The sequence below is a fragment of the Rhodamnia argentea genome, chromosome 2 (assembly GCF_020921035.1).
Source record: "Rhodamnia argentea isolate NSW1041297 chromosome 2, ASM2092103v1, whole genome shotgun sequence".
Taxonomy (NCBI): domain Eukaryota; kingdom Viridiplantae; phylum Streptophyta; class Magnoliopsida; order Myrtales; family Myrtaceae; genus Rhodamnia; species Rhodamnia argentea.
This window is the reverse complement of record NC_063151.1, coordinates 114,461-125,686: the sequence shown is the minus strand read 5'-3', so window position 1 is coordinate 125,686 and position 11,226 is coordinate 114,461. Positions and strand designations below refer to the sequence as shown.

The 11,226-nt window shown below is 39.9% G+C and overlaps 1 pseudogene; it reads left to right on the top strand.

The window, feature by feature from the left end:
• Positions 1-1,785: 1,785 nt before the first annotated feature.
• Positions 1,786-5,549, top strand: LOC115751609 (annotated as a pseudogene).
• The last annotated feature ends 5,677 nt before the right edge of the window (positions 5,550-11,226 follow it).

Genomic DNA, 11,226 nt, shown 5'->3' with positions numbered 1-11,226 from the left:
ACAAGTTTGGGTCCGATTGGTTCAGTTTTACGCAAAAATCCCTAAATTTCAAGATTAATTTGAATGTGAAATCTGTCTAATTAGGGTCCTTAATGACTAATCTATCGTAATTTGACCTCACCGGTGTGTTTAAAATGTCGAAAAACCTATGGGTCAACGTTCATTTTTGCATGGGTTTGCCTTTAAAATCACCAATTTGACCCTAATTGAAAATCACGGATTATATCGGAAATGCAAATAGGTCCAATTTGTAACCTGCTCAAAAATTGAAATTGATTGGACCAAAATGCAATTAAAGGTGTAAGAATCAAATGTCATAACTGACTCAAAGTAAGAAAAATAATAGAAAGACCTCAAATGATTTTTTTGGCTCAATTTGGATCCACATTTGCGAAGACTCATGTGACCCCAAGTTGAATTTTCCAATTTTTAAATGGCCAAAATGAAGAGGGAATTAAAATAAAAATGTTGGATATTTTCCCATATTTTTTAGGCCAAAAATGCTATTTTTTGTAATTTTTTGGGTATTTTTTCAATATACCAAAAATATCAAAAATTGTGAAAAATACCGTAAAATATTTTTGGTTCAAAAATGGATCCTTAAGCTTGGCTAAGGCTTCCAAAATTGATTTTTCAATTTTATGAATTTTTATGGATTTTTGAAAATTTTTCTAAAGAAAAACCGATTAAAAATCGGGTGTCAATACCAATGGATTGTGGCAATTTCCTATTTTTTTGAGATTTTTTACAATTTTTTTGGGAGACAATTTGCCGGAAGGGAAAAATCGTCATTTTTTAAAAGTCGTCGGTCAAAATACTCTGAATTATCCATGGCTAGTTGATTGTGGCCATTTCCTCTTTTCTAGGATTTTTTACAATTTTTTTGAGAGACAATTTGCTAGAAGGGCAAAATTGTCATTTTTTAAAAGTCGTCGACCAAAATATCCTGAATCATCCATGACTAGTTGATTGTGGCCATTTTCTATTTTTTGAGATTTTTTACAATATTTTTGAGAGACAATTTGCCGGAAGGGCAAAATCGTCATTTTTTTAAAGTCGTCGGCCAAAATACCCAAAATTGTCCATAGCTAGTTGATTGCAGCCATTTTTGATTTTTTTCGAATTTTTTAATATTTTTGCTTTATTTTTTTGAAAGTTCTTTTGATTTTTTTTATATTTTTAATTAATTTTCTATTTTCTATTTTTCTAATATTTGAATTTTGAAATTATTAAAGACATATTTTTCGGACCGGGTCAAACCCCGCCACCGCTTTTCGGGCCATCTAATCACCCTTTTTTAAATTTTCCCAAAAATTCATTTTACACTCCTAAATTTCTTTTTCATATTTTGAAAATCGTCGGCATGAATATGGACAGTTGCAAAAATGACTCCCAAAAAATTTATTTTTACGAGATTAGGGTGATTTTTTTAATTTACCTAAATTCGTAAACATTTTAACTATTGAGGGTACAAATAATAATCAAATAAATAAAATAATACTTACGAAACTGCAAAAAATAATTATAACGAGATTTACCTCAAACTATTGAGGGTAAGCACGCGCCGAATGAAGAGCTCAAACTATTAAAAGAAAGCATCGAGTAAGAAGGACGGCTTTGCTTTTGTCTCAACTTCTGTAAAATAAAAAAGTCCCAATTTAATTTAAACATGACGAAAATATTAACAATAAAATAAAAACACTAACAACCTATAATAACATCAATGAAGGCACATGAGGGGAGGGGGATCTCCTTCAACAAACAAATAAGGCCAATGGCTTTGTAATGCGCGTGAAGGTGGAGAGGAGAGTGTTCGCGGAGGTGCTACAAGAGGGCTCTGAGAGTGCGAGAAGAGGAAGAGTTTCTGAGCGGTCCGAGTGCGAAGTGGAGAGAAGAGTGCTCCGAGCGTGGAGAGGAGATGAGAGTGTTCTAAGCGCGAAGAAGATAGAAGAGCGTTCCGAGTACGAAGAAGAGAAAAGACCGTTACGAGTGTGAAGAGCCTTCGACTTTGCTTAAGTAGGTGCTGCAGGCGCCCGCAGCACCTTTGCGGGTGCAACGTACCGGCGCCTTTAATCAAGCGCCGGTACGTTGGGCGATAGGGGCCCCCATCCGCTTAGCACTCTCCGAGTGCCGAGCGGGTGGGGGCCCCAGCCTTCGCAGCAGAGAAGTCTGCTCTACTGCGGTGAGCATGCCTTTTGTTGCTCGGCACTAATAGTGTCGAGCGAGCCGCTCAGCAGGCCTAGATTCGAGCATGTACCCGCTCGGCATTTTGAATGCTGAGCGCGAGCCGCTCGGCACTAAGATTGCCGTGCAGGTCCTGTTTGGCACCCAAACTGCCGAGTGGACCCCAAATTGGTAAATATTTTTTTTATACCTATTTTGGTAATATTTTTTTCTTTTGCATAATTTGGAAAAAAGCCCAGATATTGATCTGGTCAGCTGCAAGTGCAAGGGTTCGCAGGCTTTCCTTGTCGCTGCTGAGTTTCAGTCGTCTAACTCTGTCCGACGGCGATGCCGGCTGTTGCGGGAGGTTCTTATCTTCTTCTTCTTCCTTCAGTTCCAACCCTCATAATTGTTACCTTCATCGTGTTGCCAGCGCTTCCAGTACCACTTTGGGTCTGTTTTCTACATCGCGATCCCCCTTGAGAATTGCAAGTGAAGACGAGAGCGCCGCATATTCGGGGATAGAAACGGCATTGGACTCGGTGGTCAAGATTTCCACTGTCTCCAGCAGCCCCAACTACTTGCTTCCCTCGCAGAACAAGCCCCCTCGCGAGACTTGGGATTCTGGTGGGTACCCCCATCCCTCCCCACCTCCTCCTCCTGTTGTTGCCTGTTTGACCATTGTTGTCCCTCGCATCTAATATAATCTAATCTGTTTTCCTGCTGGCCCAACTGAAGGATTTGTCATTCCTGGGAAAAGCATTATTACCAACGCTCATGTAGTTGCGGACCATACGTTCGTTCTCGTGAGAAAGCATGGTTCGCCTACCCAGGTACAGGGCACATGTCGTGTCTGTTGGTCATGAATGTGACTTGGCCATTCTGGTGGTGGACAGTCGGGAATTCTGGGCGGGCATGAGTTTCTTGGATCTCGGAGACATTCCGTTCCTGCAACTATAGCTGTTGTTGGGTATCCTCAAGATACTTGCAGCTCGATTCCCCACCTATATTGCACTATTAGTATCAAGCTGACTCTTACTTCCCTGTACGTGGGGACAATATTTCCATAACCAAAGGCGTTGTCTCCAGAGTTGAGCCTACTCAATATGCGCATTGTGCAACTCAACTTATGGCAATCCAAATTGATGCAGCTATAAACCCGGGAAATAGTGGGGGCCCCGCTCTCATGGGTGATAAAGTTGTTGGTGTAGCTTTCCAGAACCTAAACGGTTCGGAGAATATTGGGTGAGTTCTTCTGTTCCTTTTGTGATGATAACATCGGTCACGCTCCACTTAGCAGACATCTATTGCACTAACCTTGCTTTATTCCCTCTTATTTGTCATGTAGGCTTTTCTTTGTTGGAACTTCCTCTTGCACTTAAAATTATGCTGAACCTTTTCACCTTGTCGAATTCCAATCGACTCATTTTGTGTTATGCATAGAGCTTCCATGCATTAAGAATTTCTTTTTGACTTTCCCCACACACTTTCAATTTCATTTCAGTAGAATCTGCTGTTTGCTTATCGACAAGATGTACTTACTCAAACCCTTCATTCCTCCTTTTTCAATTTTATTGTTATCTAGCATGCATCAAGAATCCTAGACGAAATGTGCTTGAGTTGTTGATTCATGCCCATGTCTGAACAATTGTACCTGATGAATATTTTCTATCTTCCCACAATCATATGGATATCTGTCCTGTTTTGAGGATGGAGAAAGCTATCACCTCAGCAGCAAATCATCGACCTTCTTGTATCCTGCCAGTGTTCATGTAGCTACTGTTCTGCCCCAGAAGCCACTTATCAGACTTCACTTGAGCAAAAAGTTCCAGTGCTGAGGCTTGGCTAGCAGATCACTCTTTGCAACATCAAGAATAGAGCAACTTCTTAGCATGAGTTTCTTATCATATACCTGAGGGTTCGGATTTGCCTCAGAGTTGCCCTTGCTGTTTCATTTCTTCTAGCTTCATGTGGGTGGTTGGTACCTAAAAAGGCATCATGTGGGTTCTTAATGAGTTCTTTTCTTTTAATCGCTATCACAAAACTATATTACTATCAGTACTTCATGCAGATCATCATCATTATATGCCATTGCATAAAGCACGTATACCGTCCCAATCACATTTTTATAGATCTCAACAGTAGAAAATGAGAGTGTTTAAAAGATAGTTTTTTCTAGCTTGGATTAGCTTTGAAGTTACAATCCTTCTAGTAGTCAAAATAGTGAATTTAGGTGGTTGAAATCACTAAGAAGTTGTGATCACTATTTTGGAGGCATATTTTCTTGTAATTCTCAGAAAGTATTCTCTTAGTTCTCCACTAATTATATATATCTATGGTTTGTAGTTACATAATTCCTGTTCCAGTAATTAAACACTTCATTTCTGGTGTTGAAGAAAGTGGAGAATACACAGGCTTTTTTGCTCCCTTGGCTTGTCATGCCAGCCAACTGAAAATTCTCAACTGAGAAACCACTTTGGGATGCTACCAGAAATGACTGGAGTTCTTGTAAATAAAATCAACCATCGTTCGGATGCTTCTAGGATCCTCAAGAAGGATGATATCATTCTTTCATTTGATGGTGTGCCTGTGGCAAATGATGGAACAAGTATGTTTGCACAATTATAGTATTCAGCCCTAGTTTGCCATCATGGTAATGGCGGTGAATATATTCGTGTTGATATAATTCATGCTAGTCAAAATATATGGATATAATTTCATAACAACCCTGGCTTTACTCTCATCTTCCCTCAATAAACCATGCATTTTTCATCTTTGGCATCTCAGTAATTTCAGTCGTTTTGAGTCTTTCATAGTAAGACACCTGTACCTGGCTTTTCGTCTTTGTGACACTGGGCTTTTCTAATGGTTTTACTTTTGATTTTTCTTTTTGGTGGTTTTCTTGGCATGTGTTTTGTTGGACCTAATGGTCCTTTTATGCGATGCATATTGCAGTTCCTTTCCGGAACAGAGAGCGCATTACATTTGATCATTTGGCATCGATGAAGAAGCCTAATGAAACGGCCTTAATCAGAGTTCTTCGGGATGGGAAAGAGAATGAATTCAGCATAACCCTCCGACCAGAGAGTCATTCTGACATTTTTTCTTTCAGATTTATGTCTCAGTTATGTTTGTATGATACCATATATTTGTGAGCAGGTACTGTTTTTGATGGCAAAGAATGGTTAATATCTCCTAACATGTAAAGCCAAAATGAAATTTTTAAAAGTTTGTTCAACTTAGAAGATTTCTCAAGTGAGAAATAGCAGGCGGATTGATGATCCCGTATTTCACCTTTTGGATTGATGATTTTGGGTTGAGGGTGAAGATTTAGTTTCTTTGATTGGTGAGGAGAAACAATTATTTTTGCTTCTGATGGAATCATATCATTATCGAAGCACTGAAATGTTTTCGTCGGATTTAGAGACTCCAGAAGTATACATTGCAGTTTTCGTCGGATTCAACTTTATGCTTGAAAGGTTATAGACGCACTGAAATGTTTCCAATGTCTACTTTGGCCATCAGTCAGCATCAAAATGTCATCAGCAAAACAAAGATGAGGGAGCTTTATTTTTAGCATTAAGGATGAAACTTCAGCTTTCCTTGCTCAGCAGCCTTACAGAACACTTCAATCACCATACTAAAAATTTGGGTAACCTTGCTTGAGATCCTTACCACCTTGAAAAAAAAAAAAAAATTTCTCAAGCCACCATTAATAGTAACAAAGAAGCATGCAGAAGTAATGCAAAATTTTGAGGGAAACCTAGTGCAGCCATGACATTGAAAATAAAAGGCCAATGCACTAGCAAAGGCCTTCCTAAGATCTGCCTTTATAACAAAGTGTGAAAGAATCGAAAGAGATGAAGCTCATAAAGAAAGAAGAAAACAGAGGATAAAGTTGATACTCTGCATTCAACAGAAGATACTCGGATGCTCGACATCATACATTCTTCATCCGAGAGCTTAACTCTCATTCTTCACACTCGGTTTTCTTTATATATTGCTATGCTACGGGTCTTTTGTTACAATGGGAAAAACTACTAATAGAAAACTGTTGAGTAACAACTGAAAGTTGTTAAGCACAACAAACTCCTTCTTTATTTGTGGTTGACACCGTTCCTTTCTTTACGGTTTAAGACGCAATGCTAGAGCCATCGGTAGCACTACATACCGGAGTTGTATGGTTTGCATGGGCAACACTATGTGCCGGTCGTATAATCTCAACATCCCCTTGCAACCTGGAGAGAGGGTGAAACCCCAAACCCGGTTTGGTGCGAAGTGTGAAATGATCCAGTCGAGACAAGGCCTTTGTGAAAATGTCGGCAATCGGGTGGCGACCGGGAACATATTAGACACGTAAAGATCCTAACGAAACTTTCTCTCGGACGAAGTGGAAATCAACTTCAATGTGTTTCGTGCGAGCAAGCAAAATAGGATTAGCAGTGAGAGATATGGCTTACCGATTATCACAAAAGAGCACCGTAGGTGAGGAAAGAGAAATCCCAATATCACGAAGAACAAAGCCAATCCATGTAAGATCAGCGGTGGCAGAAGTGAGAGCCCTATACTCTGCATCTGTGGAAGAATGAGAGACTGTCGGCTGCTTCTTGGCTGACCAAGAGATGATATTGGAGCCAAGATATGTGCAAAAACCAGTAGTAGAGCATCTGGTATTAAGACAACCAGCCCAATCAGCATCAGAGAAGCCGTATAAGTTCATGGTGCTATTGGAATGAAGAAAGATGCCCATAGAAACAGTGCCTTTGACATACCGAAGAACCCTTTTCAGCTTAAGAAAATCAGCAACGGTGGGTTGCTGCATTTTTTTTGACATAGAAGATTCGTTGCATACGCAAGATCAGGGCGAGTGAGAGTGAGCTATTGTAGGCCACCAACTAGACTTCCGTATTCAAGTGGATTGTTAAGACATACATCATTATTTAACGTGGAAAGGGACCTAATAGACGGGGGAGTTGAAATAGGTTTGCGATCTTGCATGCGTGCTCATTTAAGAAGATCAAAAGCATACTTAGTTTGGTAGAGAAAGAGAACATTAGAATTACGTTTGGCTTCAATACCCATAAGTCGTGAAGAGAACCGAGATTTTTCATGTGAAAAGTGGTACTCAAAGACTTGATGAAGTCGATAAGGAGCCGAGGAGAGGTGCCAGTGAGCACAATGTCATCAACATAGAGCAGCAGCGGGATTGTGTCCATGCCCTTGTGAAACACAAAGAGAGAAGGATCTGTTGTACTACAAAAGAAGCCTGATTCAAGTAAAAAATTACTGAATTTCTCAAATCAAGCAAGCGGAGCTTGACGAAGACCATATAAAGATTTCCGGAGTAAATAGACATGATGAGGTTCGGCGGGATGTATGAAACCGGGAGGTTCATCCATATAGACAGGTTCGATCGGGGAGCCATGCAAGAAGACATTTTCGACATCCGGTTGATGAATGGGCTAGTTTTAACCATAGCAATAGATAGAACAATAGGAATGGTTGCTTGTTTTACCACTGGACGGAAAGTTTCATCAAAATCGACTCCTTCTTCTTGGTGAAATCCTTTAGCCACCGATCGAGCCTTTAATCTTTCAAGACTCCCATCGGGTGCTAACTTGGTTTTAAACACCCATTTACAACCGATGACATTCATTTGAGCAGTTCTTGGAACTAAGGTCCAAGTTAGATTTCAGACAAGGCATCCATTTCTTCTTGCATTGCTTGATACAAGCCATCATGAGCCAAGGATGATTTAACGGACTTTGGTTCAATAGGTACTTGATATTCAGCTAAGCAGGCATACACGGGATTTAATTTTACTATCCCGGACTTAAGTCGGGTATGTATAGGATGAACAGAGGTGTCACTTTGGTGGTGGGATGAAGAATGGGGTTGATTGTTAACAGCATCATAATTGGAGTTAGAGGCTCCTGAAACAACATCAAAGTGTGGTAGGACAGAATGTGATGTAGAGGCTCCCGAAACATCATCTAGGTGTGGCAAGATAGAACCGGGGGCCCGGTCTGCATTGTGTAGTAGACGAAGTGGCCCAACCGACAGAGCTCTATTGTCTTGAAGATGACCAATATGATAGTTCAAAGGATGGTGTGTGGGATTCTTCTTAATAGAATCAAGAAAATTTATCTCGTTAACCCATTTTTGATATAAGGAGGTATAATGAGGGTAATTAGCAGTGAGCTTCTTAGTAAAGGGAAAGAAACTCTCATAAAATTTCATATTGCGACTAATATAGATCCTACCATCTGTAGGTACCAAGCAGTGATACCCTTTGTGGCGCTCACTATATCCCAGGAAAACACAAGTGAGAGATCATGGATCAAATTTATGTTGGGCATAGGGTCGGAGACAAGGATAACAGGCACGACCAAAAACTCTCAGATGATCATAACTTGGAGTTTGTTTAAACAACCTACTGTGAGGTGAATCCATCTGCAACTTTGGAGTGGGAAGCAAATTAATAACATAATTGGTAGTTAAGAAGGAATCGACCCAAAAATGCAATGGAGTTCTAGCATGATAGAGCATAGTCAAGCCCAACTCTACAACATGGCGATGTTTCCTTTCAGAAATACCATTCTGTTCGGAGGTGTAAGGACAAGAAAGATATTGCTGAATACCACAATTCTCCATATGAGTTCGAAACCCGATACTAGTGAATTCACCACCACCATCACATTGAAAACCTTTGATTTTGTGATCAAATTGATTCTCCACATATTTCTAAAACATAAGAAAGATGTCATAGAAGTCAGACTTCAACTTCATTGGATAAAGCCAACTATAGCGAGAGAAGTTGTCCACAAAAACAACATAAATCGAAAACCTTGAAAGGAGGTTACTGGGGATGGACCTCAGATATCACAATGAATTCTTCAAGTGGAATTGTAGTAGCAGAGTCTAATAAGGAGAAGGGTAAGGCATTACTTTTAACAAGGTGACAACCGCCGCATACGAATGAAGTGTTCTTATCACAAGAAATCTGTTGTTTCTGATGAAGGTACCTCACAATTTGTGAGTTGCTATGAGCAAGACGTTGAGGCTAGATATCTTCTCCAACAGTCTTATATCTTTGTGTAAACAGAGCACGAGTTGCCATCCGATCTACTCGGTAAAGTCCCCCAATTTTCTTTCCCAGCATCACCGTGGAATTTGTGTGATTGTCCTTTACATAGACACCATATTTATCAAACACAAAGGAGCAAGGAAAATCATTGATTAGTTTTGAAATGGACGGAAGATTTTTCTTGATTTCAGGAACCACCAACACATCATTGAGAGGTAATGCATCTAGTTCAGACAATAACAAGGCATCACCGGTATAGGTAATAGGAAGACATGAGCCATTTTCTATCATTACTATATCGATACCAGTATACTTTGAAAGGTTATGAAGTATACCAGGATCAGCAGTGATGTGGGCCGTAGCTCCCGTATCTAGATACCATTCACCGTCTTTTGAATCTTCAAGGTGCACCGCCGCAAGAGCTTGAGGAATAACATCGTCTTGATAAGAATTGTCAAATCGATACCAGCATCAAAGAGCATCATGCCCCGGTCGTTTGCAAATTTGACAAGTTACTTGAGTACCATTCATTACTTTCTCTTCTGGCAAGATCTTGGGGGCTGTGAAATTTGGAGAGGGATAGGATTTGGTATTTGAATACCTCCGTGACGAACCAGTGTAAGGTCTAAATCCACGACCTGTTACATAGAAGTTATTTTGCGGTTTAGAACATTGAACCTGCTGATCTTGGTTTGGGCTCAATGGTCTATAAGTCCGACTTCTTCCTTGATATCTATAGCTACGACCTCGATTGCCAAGGTGACAACCTCTGCCATAGTGACGTCCTCTACGGATACTCCCTCTCTGTCATATAAATGCAAAATTAAGCTGATTTGATTCTTTGTCAAATATTGTCTTCAGTTCCATCTCTACATTCGTTTCTTTGTAATAAGCCAAGTTAGGATAATACCGATTTGAAGAGTAGTTTTGCGATCGTGCTTCAAACCTTTTCCAGTTGTGATATAACCTCATTATTATCAGGCTGAGGTTTCAAACAATACATTGTCATTCCGAAGTTTTCATACTCCGAACCTAGGCCCTCCAAGACACCAAAAAATTTTGTTATCTCATCCAGAGGTTTTCCTATTGCATTTAATTGATTGCGGATCGGTTTATACTCCCTAAGATAATCAGATAGCAGCCGATTTCGTTTCTGACATGCTTGAAACTTTCCTCGCAGCTCAAACTCTTTACCAGCTGATCTCTATGTAAAGCGATTCAGAAAAGTTTGCCATACCTCATAGGATGTCTCTAGGCCGATGATCGCTCCTAGCATAATCTCAGAAATTGCACCACTAATCCATGATGAGACCAGTTGATCTGTTCTTACCCAATCGGTGTAATCTGGATTCACAGCTTCGATCTCGATCCCTTCAATTTCAACTTGCAACTACTGAGGAGGTGGTAGGATTTCCCCATTAACGAAGCCAAGCAATTCTTAACTGCGAAGGAATCTGAGAAATTGTGCTTGCTAGAGTAGAAAGTTGTCTTCAGCAAGTTTGATTGTGACAAAGTTAGCAATGTTTACATGGATTGGAAAAGGATATCTTGGTGTTCTTGTTGCCATTGATGTGTTCACAGAAAAGAAGATCAAGAGAGTTAAGCTCTCGAGAGAAGGCTCGATATCATGTGAAAGAATCGAAAGAGATGAAGCTTAGAAAGAAAGAAGAAAACAGAGGTAAAAACAGAGGACAAAGTTGATACTCTGCATTCAACAGAAGACACTCGGATGCTCGACGTCATACATTCTTCATCCGAGAGCTTAACTCTCATTCCTCACACTCGGTTTTCTTTATATATTTCTATACTACAAGTCTTCATTTACAACATGAAAAACTATTAACAGAAAACTATTGAGTAACAACCGAAAGTTGTTAAGCACAACAAACTCCTTCTTTATTTGTGGTTGAAACCGTTCCTTTCTTTACGGTTGAAGACGCAATCTTGGAGCCATCGGTAGCATTACGTCTTGGAGT